The sequence below is a fragment of the Dipodomys spectabilis genome, unplaced genomic scaffold (genome assembly GCF_019054845.1).
Source record: "Dipodomys spectabilis isolate Male_0828 unplaced genomic scaffold, ASM1905484v1 ptg000012l, whole genome shotgun sequence".
Lineage (NCBI taxonomy): Eukaryota > Metazoa > Chordata > Mammalia > Rodentia > Heteromyidae > Dipodomys > Dipodomys spectabilis.
In genome coordinates this window covers 4,389,918-4,405,165 of record NW_024870689.1, presented here as the reverse complement: position 1 = coordinate 4,405,165, position 15,248 = coordinate 4,389,918, and the positions used below count along the sequence as shown (strand labels likewise).

The window sequence follows — 15,248 nt, the reverse complement described above, 5'->3', positions numbered from 1 at the left end:
CCTAGTATAAAAAGGGATAAATAAGTAATAAGATTTCACAGTCTTTGTGATAACTTGATAGACTTGAAGTCATTAAAAATACATTAAGATGGACAGGTTCTGGTTCTCACACCTGTAATCCTAGCTATTCACTTTTTTTCAATTGATTCAGACTTATCCTGCTTGATTTTGTTCTTGTGTAAGTTTTGACAGATATTTTGGAAGAAATTGGTCTATTACATTTAGATTATCAAATTTGTGGCATAGGATTGTTCACAATATTCCTATATTCCTTTGTTATCTTTATTATCCTTTAACATCATTGAAATCATCAGAGATCTCTTTTATTTCTCATATTGTTAATATATCTTATCCTCGTCTTAAGTAGTATCTTACTGATTTTCTTGATCTTTTCAAAGAATTACTTTTGAATTTATCGTTGCAAGTTTCGGTGTATGGATTTTCTACAAGTTTCATTTATTTTTTCTGGGTGGTGGTAGTGGTATTAGAGATTGAACTCAGGAATTTTTCTAGTTAACTAAAATAGAAACTTGGTTTAATAACTTGAGATCTACCTCCTACTGTATGCATTCAGTGCTAGAAGTTTCTTTCAAAGCACTACTTCTGATGCATTTCACAGTTTGAGATATATTTGTTCGTTTCTTTGTTTAGGTGACACTGGAGTTTGACTCAGGCCCTCACACTTGCTAGTCAGGTGTCATACTGCTGATCCATATCTCCAGTCTTTTTAGCATTGGTTATATACTTCTGAGATGTGTCTCACCCCCTTCCCATATGGATTTTCATCATAGCTGAGATGACTGGTGTATACCATCTTCATTCCATTAAATGAAGTTTTGAAGACTTTTGTTTTCCACCCCGGCTGGCCTGGAACATCAATCTGCCTAGTCTCAGCCTTTCACATAGCTAAGACAACAGATATGTACCCTGGACACCTAGCTGTGTTTAATCTTTAAGTATCTTTCTATTATTAATTTATATTATGGATTTCAAGTTTAATTCTATTTGGTCCAAGAACAGGTATTATATTATTTCTATTGTTTTCATTTATCTTCTGGCCTGGAATTTTCTCTGTCTCAATGAAAGCTCATGTGTGACCTTTTTTTTTTCATGTGTGAACTTGAATACAATCCCTTCTAATGTAGATGTCAATTATATTTATCTGATTGATGAAGAATAATTTCATGGGTTCAGAATTCCAGGTTAGTGATTTTTGTTTTTAGTAGAGTTTAAGTATTTCACTTCATATTCTTACTTGTTTGGCTTCTAAAAAAGAAATTCTTGTCTTTGTTCGTCCATAGAAAAATATATTATAACCCCTCTGTGCAGTATTTTCACAATAAATAAAGTAAAAAAAAGGAAAAACATATTAGATAATCTATATCATGATTGGACTCTCTTACATGTATAAATTGATTATATATTTTAAATTATAGCTGCACATATTATATACGTATATAATATAAAAGTATAAATCTTGAGCCCCTTCTAATAATCAAAAACTTTCCTTTAGCAGTATTCTTTTTAATTTTTTATATTTTTATGCTCCCCTTCCCCCATAGCAGTATTCTTTCAGTTTGTTTTTCTGTGTGCCGGAATTGAGACTTGAACTCGGGGCCTTGGATTCTCTCTCTATTTATTTGAGATTTGAGGCTAGTATGCTAACACTTGAGACATACCTCTGGCTATTTGCTGGTTAATTGGAGATAAGATTTTCTGGTATTTTTCTGCCCAGTCTGACTTCTTTGACCTGCCATCCTAGGATCTCAGCCTCTTGAGTAGCTATAATTACAGGTATGAACCACTAGCAGTGTTACAATGTAGAAAATAGAAGCAGGTCCAGGGCATGTATATGGTCAGTAGTCAGCTGACTAACTTTGAGAATTCCATTTTCAGAGTTTAGGAATGCTTCCCATTTTCTTATTCTTATATTGAGTTATCAGTTCTTTCTTTCATAAATGCACTTTAAGCAGATTTTGCAAGATTAAGCTTCATTTTTAAGATTCATATAGCTTATAAGTAGTGTAATGACTTTGTCATCAGGGAAAATAAGGTATTTCAGACTCATTGTCACAGGAACCTCGTAATCCTCTAGAAAGTTCTGCTCTCATGGGGTCAAGGAAGGGTTCCCTCTGATTGTCATAGACATCAGGAAAGTGTCCAGGGACTTGTCATCACCTGTCATTGTACTACAGTTCTGCAAGATGCTTAGACCTTTTGGCTATTTTTAATTTATAACCATGAACTATTACAGCATACCACATATAACTGTTTGTGTGAGGATTTTTTCTTCTTTTGGGGGCCTTTATTGTTGTTTGTAGAATTCATTCTGGTAACTTGCTGTTTCCAGAGTTTCTCCTGAAAGTGTAGCTCATACCTGACATTAATTTGGGGAAATTCTGTCATTATTATTTCAAATACTTTTTCTATTTCTTTTCCTTTACTCCTTATGATATTCCCATCATCCATATGTAGCGTCTTTTGCAGTTATCCCATATTCCTTTGGTGTCTTTTTTTCATTCTTTGAAATGAAAAGGTATTTTACTATTTTAGGTTATACTATAAATCCTTTATAAAATGATAATTTTTATTAATATATTTTATAAAAAATAATTCGTACTTTCATACAATATAATTGACTATATTTTCATTCTTCCATATTTTCAGTTTTGAATTGTCTTGTTTGTGAAATCCTCTCTCAGAAGTTTTTTCTAGGTGAGTTCTATATTCTCAGATCCTTTTATTTTTTTCCTGTCCAGAGACTAACCTTAAATCATTTTCAACTTACTTAGACACTCATTAACCTGTGTGTCTAACAATTATGTTGCTTTCATCAATTTTAAGTGTATATATATAAATCAGCAAGAGAACCAAAATATTCTGGCAATCTATGTGATGAATTCCTCTTCATTAACAAATGATTAAACAATTAAACAGCTTTACTCAATGTTTCTACTAAAAATGTGCCATGAAAATTATTGCTACAGTACAATGACTATCAGTAAATAAATTATTCAATATGTGATTATAAGAGACTTCTGTAAAATCAAACTAAATGAATTCCAACTCACATTCTCCTTAGTTAATCTCAAAATAGTCCTAGCCACTCTAGAAAGTATGACAGACCTGAAGTGGAACAGACTAGAAGGCGAAGAAATGAATACAAGAACCCACAGCTATCTGATAAAATGTATGGTGGAAAAACACAGCCTCTTCAACAAATGGTGCTGGGAAAACCAAATGTCCATATATATGACCTCTCTCACACCTAAAATTAATATCAATTCAGAGTGGATCAAAAACCTCAATATAAGAATTGAAACTTTACTACAGGAAAGAGTAAACATTAGAATGTATTGACATAGGCAGAAACTCCCTAAATATAACTCCAGGAACTTAGAAAATAGAAAAGAGACTTGGCAAATAGGATTGTATCAAGCTAAAAAGCTTCTGCACAGCAAAGGACATGGTTACTAACCTAAAAATACAACCTGTAGAAGGCCTCTAGCCAAAAAAGAAATGCAAATCAAAACAGAATCAAGATTCCATCTCATTCTAGATATAATGGCCATCATCAAGAATACAAACAGCAGCAAATGCTGGCAAGAATGGAGTAGGAGGGGAGAAGGAACCTTAATTGTTGGTGGGAATATAAATTAGTACAACTTTGAACAATAGTTTAACAAAAAGAATACTAAGGAGCGGAAACATGAGTGAGAGGGATGGGAAATAAGGAGAAGTGAGTAGACAAATAGAGGGATGAATGGTGGGCAAATATAGTCATAATAGTCAATGTGCAGATGTGGAAATGGAACTCAGACATATTAGAAAATAGGCAAGGAAATGGATAGGTGGAGGAGAGAACGATGGAAGCAGTAACTGATCAAAATGCACTGTACATGTAAAGGGACACATTTAGTTGAAACTCCTTTGTACAACTATCTAAAAATAATTAAAAAGGGAAGAAAGCATGCCAAATGACACAGGAGATATTGGGGTAAAAAAATATACTAGTTCTATCCATTTGAATTTATATGTCTCAAAATGTATCAAAATTTTTGACTGGGTGACCACAGCTTTTTCCTCTTCCAGGATCTTGAAGGGCTCCCAAGAGGATAAGCTTAACCTTCATTAGATTCGTACAAACCTATCTCTGCAGATTTAAGTCACTTGACCCTCAAAATTATCTCTTAGCCTAGTGTTTTCAGAAGCCTGGGCAGCTCTGGAAAAATGTTTAGTGAGTTAATGAAAGTGGTCAAATTTTAATCAATACAATGAGCGGGAAGTCCATCAGAGGTGTGGTAAAAACAATGTACAGAAGGGGATTTTTAATACACTAAATCAAGCAGTATTATAGTGTAAATGGTGTGTTAAGTCCTGTGGGTTCTAAAACAGAATTCCTGACTTCCTCTTCTAAAATATCATCTGACCTTTCCCATGACTCAGTTTCCTCATCTGGAAAATAAAATAGTATATATAATTCTAGTGACTTTTCGTGTGTTACTATAGGTATTAGTTAACACAATCATTTTTGTGAGAAGTAAAATTATTAATACCTGTAAAGCTTAAAATTTCATGCCAAGTGTTTTAGTGTGTGTGTGTGTGTGTGTGTGTGTGTGTGTGTGTGTGTGTGTGTGTGTGTGTGTGTGCTGTAAAATGGGGCTTGATCACATGCTGCTTGGTTTTTACTCAAGGATGGTGCTCTGCCACTTGAGCCATATCTTGGCTTCCAAGAGCTTCAATATAGAGTAAATATTTTAAAGGGTAACTATCTTTATTTTTCAAACAGAACATTCCTTCCTTTTCACAAATATTTTAAGGAAAACAAAAATAAACTATAATTCCTAAAATTAAAATGAAATTGATACTTGGAGTGAATTAAGTGATTCATAAACTAAAGATAAAAAACTTGATAAGAGCTGGTGTATGGCTGAAGTGGTAGAATGCCACCCTGAGTTCAAACCTCAGTCAAACAAAAAAATGAGTTAATTTTACATTGAACACGGTGGCATATTTATAATCCTAGCTATTCTGGAGGTGGAGATAGGGAAGATTGCATTTTTTAATTGTGAAAGTACCGTATAGAGAGGTTACAATTACATGAGCAAGGTAATGAGTACATTTCTTATCAAGCATTGTTGCCTCTTCTTTGTTCCCATTCCTTCCCCCACATGCGCCCTCCGTCCCACACTAAAGTTGTAAAGTTCGTTTTTCGACATAACGTCTTGTACATCTCATTGTTGTAATGGATCCACATGTATACCTATTTAAACAATTTGTTTATTCCCTTCCCCTCCACAAATTATACCAACATCAAATACAGTGAAAACAGTGGTTATACTGTGGGGGAGGGACATACAAAGCAAGAAAGAAATCATCTTATAAATATGTTAGAAAAAATCACAAGAAAGGGGCTGGGAAAGTGGCTCAGTGGTAGATCACTTGCTTGCATGCATGAGGCCCTGGGTTCTATTCCCCAGCACCACATAAGCAAAAAGAAAAAAGCCAGAAACGGTGCTGTAGCTCAAGTGATAGAGCACTAACCCTGAGCTGAAGAGCTGAGGGACAGTGCCCAGGCCCAGAGTTCAGGCCCCACAACCGGACCCCCCCCCCCAAAAAAAAAAGAAAGAATCACAAGAAAGAAAAAAAAACATTTGAGTCCTTATCTTAGGGTTCATTTTGCCTAACATCAATTTATCTGACCGTTTTTGCTTGTCTCAGACATATACTGGTTATTGCAAATAAGGGAAACCATGGGACCTATGTTTCTTTGGGCCTGACTTACTTCACTTAATATAATTTGTACCAACCTTTCCATTTCTTAACAAATGGGGCAAGGCCATTCTTTCTGATGGAAGCAGAGAATTTTATTGTGTATATATAGCACATTTTTTGATCCATTCATCTATGAAGGGGCAGCTGAGTTGGTTCCATATCTTAGCTAGGGTAAATAATGCTGCAATAAACGTAGTCGTGATGGTAGCTTTAGTGTGGCCTTGTTTGTGATCATTTAGGTAAATGCCCAAAAGTGGTATTGCTGGGTCATAGGGGAGCTCTATATGGAGTCTTCTGAGGAACCTCCATACTACTTTCCAAAGTAGCTGATATGGAATAATAAAATACCCCGAATAGCAAACACGATCCTTAACAGAAAGAATAGTGCTGGAGGAATATCAATACCAAATTTCAAACTTTACTACCAAGCCATAGTAATGATACCAGCTTGGTACTGGCACAAGAACAGACTTCAGGACTAATGGGATAGAATTGAGAACCCAGAAATGACCTATAGCCATCTAATCTTCGATAAGGGAGCTAAAAAAATAGAATGGAGGAAAGACAGCCTCTTCAGTAAATGGTGCTGGCAAAATTCGTTAATCACTTATAGAAAACTAAAGCTAGATCCTTATATATCACCCTGTACCAGAATCAACTCCAAATGGATCAAAGACCTGGGTGTCAAAGCAGACACCCTGAAAACATTACAAGATAAAAAAGGAGAAAGCCTAGGCCTCCTTGGCACAGGCAGAAATTTTTGTAAAAGAGATCCAGAAACACAACAAATCAAAGAAAGGTTGGACAAATGGGAGTGCATGAAATTGCAGAGTTTCTGCAAGACAAAGGTAATAGCTGGCAAGATCAATAGGAAGTCCACTGATTGGGAGAACATCTTCACTAGCCATACAACGGACAAGTGTCTCATATCTACAATATACCTGGAACTCAATTAAATCCCCCAACAACAAATCCTCAAAGAAACAACTGCCCAATAAATAAGTGGGCTAAAGAATTAAAGAGAAATTTCTCGGAAGAGGAAAGAAGGATGGCCAATGAAGAAATAAATGCTCAACCTCCCTAGCCATAAAAGAAATGCAAATCAAAACAACATTGAGATTCCACCTCACCCCAGTTAGATTGGCTATAATTAAGAACTCTATTAACAACAGATGCTGAATGGGATGTGGACAGAAGGGAACCTTACTGCATTGTTGGTGGGAGTATAAACTTGTTCAACCACTTTGGAAAGTAGTATAGAATATTGCATTTTGAAGCCAGCTTGGGTAAAATGTGATTTTCCAGATCAACCAACAAGCAGGGATAATGGTACACATTATAATTTGATCTATGAAGGATGAGTATGTAGAGGATTGTGATCCGAGGCTGACCCCTGGCAACAACAGAAATGGATACCTAAACCTAACATGCTCAACGTTATCTTTTGCAAAATGTGGAAGAGAAGCCCTTTAAGGCATGTGTGTGTGTGTGGTCTATCTGAATGTCAAGGGTTGAAGTGTTGAAGTAGCATGGAAAATAAAAACATGGACCTCTTCTTGTAGAACTGAGCAGCATAACGTAACTTCTTCTATGAACTCAGGAATGCAGCTCAGCTGAATCCCAGCTTTGAGATATTGTAATAACAGACTTTCATCAATTTGTCCTTCTACTGGAAAAAAGATACTAAAAGAAATATTAGTGCTTAAGCCTCAAACACCTCTCTTTCTCATCCACTTCAGACTTTACATGATGGAGAATGATCAAGTTTTCCTAGGGGGAAAATGCTCACCAATAGGGGGCAGGATTTATCAGGCAAGTGCTGACTAATATCTGAGAAAGCAAGATTGGAATAAAGGGGATATTTGGGGGTTTTCTCTTGGGTGGTATTTTTTGTTTGGTTTCGTTGGGTTTTTGCTAATCCTGGGGAATGAACTCAGGGCTAGGGTCCTGTACTTGAACATTTCTGCTCAAGGCTAGTACTTTACCACGTAAGCCACAGCCCTATTTCTGGCTTTCTTTGGTGGTTAATTGGAGATAAATTTCTCAGGAAGTTTTCTTCCTGGCCTTTCAACTGCAATCCTCAGATCTCATCCTCAGCTAAGATAACATGTGTGAGCCACCAGCAACCAGCTAGAATACTTGGATTATCTTGCTCTTTTTTATCCTGTGGGCCAAGCCAGACAAAATGTAACGTTTTCTTTTACCAAATAAGAAAGAGAAACTTTTAAATCCAACTGTATGTGATCTGTTAGAATGAAGAGTTTTAAATTTTATAAAAACTTCATATTTTCATTGTGCTAATGCACAGAATCTTCAAAATCCAGAAAATATTGGATCTGATTATTATTATTATTTTATGGTCTCAAAAAGAAATCGAAGCATTCCTAAATGGTCATGTTATTCTTTCCCATACTCTCTTTTAAAAGGTCTTTGATGTGCCTCTAAATGTTACTGGTTTCTGCAAGATAAAAGAAATTCCTTATTACCACTTGAAATGTAATGCTCTCCGTTAGAGTTTATGAGAAATTTCTAACTTCCACATAAATTATCACTTCAGTTAACTCTATTAATGTAAATTGTGTCTCTCTTAGGAGCCACAGATTTGCTAAACATTAGTCAAAGAAATAATAGAAGCCATTCTTATAGGAAATGATCAGTTAAAACAATACTTTTGTTTATGAGTATGTGTGTTGTGATTTGGAGTTTTTTCATAGAAGTAGTGGGGATGGAGCACAGGGTCTTGTGCACACTTCACAAGAACACTACAACTGAGCTGCATTCCTAGCCCCTCGTGTGCGGTTTTGAAATCATGATGTCACAAGCCTGTAATAGAAATCAGTATAGCAATTCTGGGATTTGCCATGCATTTATGGAAACGCTGAGGAAAGATGAATTTTTAAATGTTCCTGGATGTGGTTTTCATATCCTAACATTAGGGAAACATTGATAAAGAACAAAAAATTAGTAGGTTTCTTGAGTACTGAGAACAATCATTATCATTTGGGTTTTTTTTTTGTTCTTTTGTGCTAGTACTGGGGCTTGAGCTCAAGTCCCTTAGCCCTTTTCACACAAGGCTGGCTCTCTACCATGTGAGTCACAGCTACAATTCTAGTTGTTGTTTTTTTGTATATAATTGGAGATAAAAGTCCTGACTGGATTAGCTGCAAATTGTAATCCTCAGGTCACAGGCTCCTGAGTAGCAAGGATTACAAGCATGAGCCACTCATGTTGAGCTGTCATTTTGGTTTTTATCAGCCCATGAAACACATCTTTAATACTAATTTTCATGTTTTGACATTTTAAATTGTGGTGAATTATAAATAACCAAATTTCCAATATATAAGTGTTTAAGTTACGTTGCTCATATTCATAGTGTTGTGCAACCATAACCAGTATTTAAATTTTTTATTGCTTCAAACAGAAACTGTAGAGCACGTGGGCAGCAAAGATGGCGCTGGGAGAGAGTAGAGTGGGCAGAGCCCAATTGACCTTCCGATCAGTGCCTAACCAGTCCGTGAAGGCCGAGGTGCATGATAGGGTATGACCTTGACAGTGATTGGTTCTTCTTCCTCCCTTGCCATGCCACCCGCCCTTTTTGTCTTTAAAAAGGGCTGCTCTCTGTTAATAAATGAGTTTTCTACCTGCTGGATTTGGCTCCGCCCTGTGTCTGATTGTCTCCAGGGTTGAGGGAGGCTGGGGAACGGGTGAGCGCCGCACTTACCTTTCCTCAGACCCCGTCCGTCTTTCGTGGGACGGACGAAGACCCAACAGAAACTGTATCATCATTAATCAATAAATTGTCACTCATCTCTTCCTCCCTCTAACTATGGACAATCTCTAATCTGCTATCAGTTTCTGTTGTATATTCTAGATATTTCTTATATGTACAATCCTACATGAGCTATGCTTTTGTGTCTGGTTTGAAATACTTAGTTTTATAATGTTTTTCAAGTTTGGTGCAGTCCATGTTACAGCATGTACAGAGTGTCATTTATTTCTTGTGGCACATTAATTTCCACACTATGAGATGCCATATTTTGTTTATTCATTCATCTATAAATGAACATTAGGAAGGTTTCTATCCAGTATTTATAAATAAGGCTATAATGAAAACTGGCATCCATGTAAGTTCTATTGTCCATTGTTTGTTTGTATCTTTACAAATAGAATTGTTGAGTCATATTGTAATTCTATGTTAAACTCTTGGAAGATTCACCAACCTGTTTTCTATGTGGTTGTAACATTCTACATTCTCATTAGCTTAGCTGTGCCAAAAGAGTTCAACTCCTCCTCTTTTCTCCTAGTCCTGGGGCTTGAACTCAGGGTCTGGACACTCTTCCTGAGCTTCTTTTGCTCTACCACTTTAGCAACAGCATCAATTCCAGCTCTTTCAGTTTATGTGGTACTGAGGAATTGAACTCAGGGCTTCATGCATGCTAGGCAAGCACTCTACAACTAAGCCACATTCCTAGCCCATTTTCTGTATTTTTTTAAAAGTCACAATCATTGTAGAAGGCATGAAGCAGTATCTTCCTGTGATTTTGATGGCATTTTCCTAGCAACATTGGGGTTGCTTAGTGGTGATTTATCTCTCTGCTTTGAAGAAATGTTTGTTCAAGTTCCACAACTATTTTAAAGTGAATTTCCTTTTGTGTTACTTGATTAAGGAGTTCTTCATATATTCTCTGAGGTTAAAATCTATAATATATAGTTATTTTCTCACATTATTTAGGTTTTCTTTTAGCTTTCTTGGTAATGAAACTTGGTCTGTTTAAGAATAGTATCTAATTTTTTTCTTTGGATAAAAAGGGATACAAAAGTTCTTAAAATAATAATAACAGCCATAATTAAAAATGCCATGGTTTTTTCTCTCAGAGGATCATTGTTCTTAGTGTATAATAGATTAATTAACCTCTTTTCTCGTGTGTGTAAATGAAAGCTGCTTTTAGTTAGGATCTCTAGAGTTCTTCAGAGGTTAAAAAATGATAAAATTTGAGAAAACTAAGTATTTATTTCACTTATAGAACAACTTTCTCTCCTCAACCTGAGTAATTATTTATACTATACTATTGGAGTTAGCTAATATTAATTAGAGGAAGGACTTTTGTATCAAAGGAAGGGATTGCATAAGTTGTGGGAATACAAGATGTATTGAGGAATACTTACAGGCTTCTGATATATTTTAGAAAAAAAATTAAATTTAAGAGTATCTTCATCAGGCTGGGAAGTTGGCTCAGGGGTAGAGTGCTTGCCTGGCATGCCTGAGGCCCTGTGTTCAATTCCTCAGCATCACATAAGCAAAAAGAAAAAAGCCGGAATTGGCTCTGTGGCTCAAGTGGTAGAATGCTAGCCTTGAGCTGAAGAGCTGAGGTACAGTGCCCAGGCCGAGTTCAGGCCCCACAACCAGACCCCCCCCCCAAAAAAAGGAGTATCTTCATCATAGGATCTACAGAAGTTAAATGAGTCGTGAACAAAGTTGAAATTTGTCCAAACGCACAGAGTACAGAGATGAGACCAAAGTGGGTAAGTACTATCTGGATCTCCTCCCTGTGAAATATCCTCCACATATTAATGGGATAAATGGAACTTTTCCCAAGCACACACAATTCATACACTCAGGATAGAAGCGATTCCATTCAAGTATAGGCTTTGGAGGAATTTAACATTCAAAAATAATTTCAAGAGATTCTTGATTATAGTTGACAAAAAGGATTATATTGACCTTTCAGTCGCAAAGCTTTATCCCTATTAGAAAATCTTCAAAAAATGGTTTTGTGACTTTGGAGAAAATAATTAACTATAAAGCTTCATAAATTATATTAGGAAAATAAGTTCATAAAATGAAGAGTTGATGCGGAGTTATGAAAGACTTCATACTATTATTCAAAGTCTCTTGGAATCAAAATCTCTTCTCTGTAAGTTTTGAGAAAGTAGAAATGTATCTAGTATTAGAATCATGGATACCTAAAACATTGAGTCATCCCAAAATTCATTGTATCCCTGAAAAGTACATAGAGTTCTAGTATCTTAATGGCACTCTCATGTGGAACCCAACTATTTGTCTTGGCATTTAAAACTGGGCAAGTGTTTTCCAGGGAATGAACCTTTAAAATATTCTTTTCTAAATAAAACAAAGGAAAAAATCCTTCTTAAATAATTCTTTAAAAGGATTCATCAGCTGCAGAGATCTAACCTTATGGGTATCCGGGATGTGCAGGTACAGCAATGCCCTTGTGGAAGGGCTCTGGGAAAGTGGGGCCACACTGAGCTCCTGGCTAGAATATGCTGCCAACTACAGGCAGAGCCCTGTGCAGTCAGGTGACCTATTGAAGTCCTCATTTATTTATTTGTCATTGAAGGCAACTTTGAGATAGTGGTGCAGGCCCTGAAATCAGCAGGTATGGCTGCTCTGCAGATGCACTGCCCCTCATTCAGGGAAGACAGCTTGAGCCCTGGGTAGCTCCTGCAGGTGTTAAGCCTAGCCAGGACAGGTTAGCTGTGCAAGCTGGAAGTGGCCCACAATGTGCGGCTACATGCTGGCATGTGCAGCAGTTGTTAGCCCAGGTGGCATTCCCTCATCTGACTTCACTCATCCTCCCCATCAAGGCCTTTGACACACCCTTCACTTCTGTCCCAACTTCTAAGCATGAAGACTGCCTCCTTAGCTCCATCTCCTGAGAGCTCAGTCACATGACTTACCTGATAGAGCTGAGTGTGGCCCTCTCCATGCTGACAGGGAAGATCCAGATTCTCAGAGTCTCAGAGACTGAAAGGAAGAGGGATGGGTCAAGCACTCTGGTCCTTGGCTTCACAGGCTGTAGGGGCACTGAGTGATAGGTAGAAGAACAGCTTATTCACAAAGCCCCAAGCTCAATGCTCTCTGGAGCTGCACATCAGAGAGCACAAAAGAGAAATAAAGAAGTTAGAGGACCAGGAGTGATCCAGAATAGTGAGGGACCTCAGGGGAATGCTTCTAGTTAGAAAGAGACAATGTGTAAGGTAGACATCAAAACCAGGCTTGCAATCCCAACACTCAGAAGCCTGAGGAAGAAGGAAAGTGAGTTCAAGTCCAGCCTGGATAACATAGGGAGACTGCCTCAAAAAACAAGGTCTGGGGGTTGAAGGTGTAGCTCAAATATTAGAGTACCAGCCAGTGAGCAAAAGCATCAGATACTGAGTTTGAATGGTGTCTTGGTCTTCAAAATAAGTAAAGAAAGAGAGAAAGAGACAGACAAAGAGAGAGAGAGAGACAGAGAGACAGAGGAAGAAAGAAAGAAAGAAAGAAAGAAAGAAAGAAAGAAAGAAAGAAAGAAAGAAAGAAAGAAAGAAAGAAAGAAAGAAAGAAAGAAAGAAAGAAAGAAAGAAAGAAAGAAAGAAAGAAAGAAAGAAAGAAAAAGAAAAGGGCTAAAATGTGCCTTGATGCTACGTGTTTGACTAGCACATGAAAAACCCTGGCTGTAATTCCTAGCATAGATAGGAGGAAGAGTGGGGGAAAGCAAGAAGAACAGGACAGAGAGGGAAAGCGGGAGGGGGAAGGGAGAGGGAGAGGTCTCTGTGAAAAGAACATGCTAACTAATGGGTCTAGAATGTTGCTTTATAAGGCATAGCTAACTATAGTGACTCCTGTAGTTGTCTATTGTGGTGCAAAAAAAGTTCCCAACACTGTGTGACTGGCATTATCTCAGGTCAGGTATAGAAATCTGGCTCAGCTGGGTGACATGAGGTTGTTGTCAGCTGACTGTGGGACTGCAGTATCACCCTGGCCTTCCTGAGCAGATATTAACCCAAGATCATTCATGGGAATTGGGGGAATGCCTGGCCTCCAACACAAGCAGGATTCTCATAAGGCCTTAGCTAATAGTTTCACCCATTTGCAGCTATGATATCAAGAGGGGCATGCACAAACAGACAGTGAGGGACTCAGTCAGAGACAGGGTCCAGCTGCCCCTTTGCTGGTGCTTGCTGCCAACACTATCTAAATCAGAATTATTGGATTGTGGATATGGTGCCTCAGTTGGGGATGTCTGGCTTTCCCTTCCTGGCTCTACAGTAATGGATTCTTCTATTGTTAGAATAATGGCTCTTTTTTCTTACTAATGCCTCATTTCCCCTGTAGCAAGCTCTCAGAGTGGATGTTTTCTCCAAGATCATGTACATAACTCCTTTCATATGAAAATGGTTGTTGATAAAATCTGCCATTTAGGTGAGATGAAGACAAAGGTTTCATTGGTTCAGGTTAATTCTGAACCACACAGCAAGCCCAGCAGCTGTAGACTGTGTGAAAGCAAGGGAGCCAGGCTGCATCCCAGTGAACCATATTTATGGACACAGACATTTGCATTTCATGTAGCACCATGTGTCAAAACTATTTTCACAGACTCCATGCAGTCAGGTAAGAACAAGACTTGCCCTGCAAGTCTTTGTTCTCTGTGACAGACAAGCAGATGGATTGCTCACATCCATTGTTGCTCACATGGAACTCCTCTGATTTGTGCTGATTACTCCATGTTCTACAGCCCCTTCAGAACATGATTGAGAATGCTGGACCTGGCCAATTGTGCTCTGAACCATGTGGACATGAACTTCTTGGCAGACTGTATCCATGCTGCCCAGCTGGATGTGTTGCACCTCAGTAGACACAATCTGCTTCATTTATATCCCTCTACTTTCCTCAAGTTGCGATAACAGGTTGTCCAGATAGTGCGGGTGTGGACCCCAGTGGAGTGTGCTATTACCCATAGCTATGTGGTCATGATGATCCTGGGCCTGTGTTCCTGCCACTATCTCTAGGAGCTCAAGTTCCTTGCTAACCTGCTGTCAGCCTGCACCCTCAACTGCCTCTTCTCTGCACTGTGTAAACTCCCTGAATTTCATTACATGGAGTTCCTGGTGCCTAAGGAATGTTACCTGGAGAGTACCAGGATGAGCTGGCATGTCCACATATGATCAGTAGAAATATGCTTGATTGCAGAAGAGCTGCATGCCGTGCTACTATGGGCCAAGCAGGAAGCAGGCCACCTCCCACCACTCTTCAGGAGTTTTCACCCAATAGTTAATGAGACCAGCAATGAGCTTTGTGCTTTCTTTCTTCAAGCTTTCAAAACTGCTTTAGAAAACTTTCCCAGAACACTAAAACAAGTAGAGTAGGCCCTTGAATTGTGCTAAGGAAATGTCTTGCATTTCAACCAGCCCTGTTGCCCAGAGATCAATCCCTATATCAGATCCTAAGCCTGAGATGTAAGCAACTGTAGTTTCAATGAAAAACCTTTGTTAGAGAAAGCTGTAGATACACATGACAGACAATGTAGGAAGAAAACATGCCTTCTAAATGTGACATCGGAGGCCCTGGGGTTCAAGTCTTTTTCCTTTTTTGTGCCAGTCCTGGGGCTTGAACTCAGGGCCTTTGCACTGCCCTTGAACTTATTTTACTCAAGGGTAGTACTGTACCACTTGAGCCACAGCACCACTTCTGG

The 15,248-nt window shown here is 38.1% G+C and overlaps 1 pseudogene; it reads left to right on the top strand.

Annotated features, from left to right (window-relative positions):
- Positions 1 to 11,283: 11,283 nt before the first annotated feature.
- LOC122128377 lies at positions 11,284 to 14,922 on the top strand (annotated as a pseudogene).
- The last annotated feature ends 326 nt before the right edge of the window (positions 14,923 to 15,248 follow it).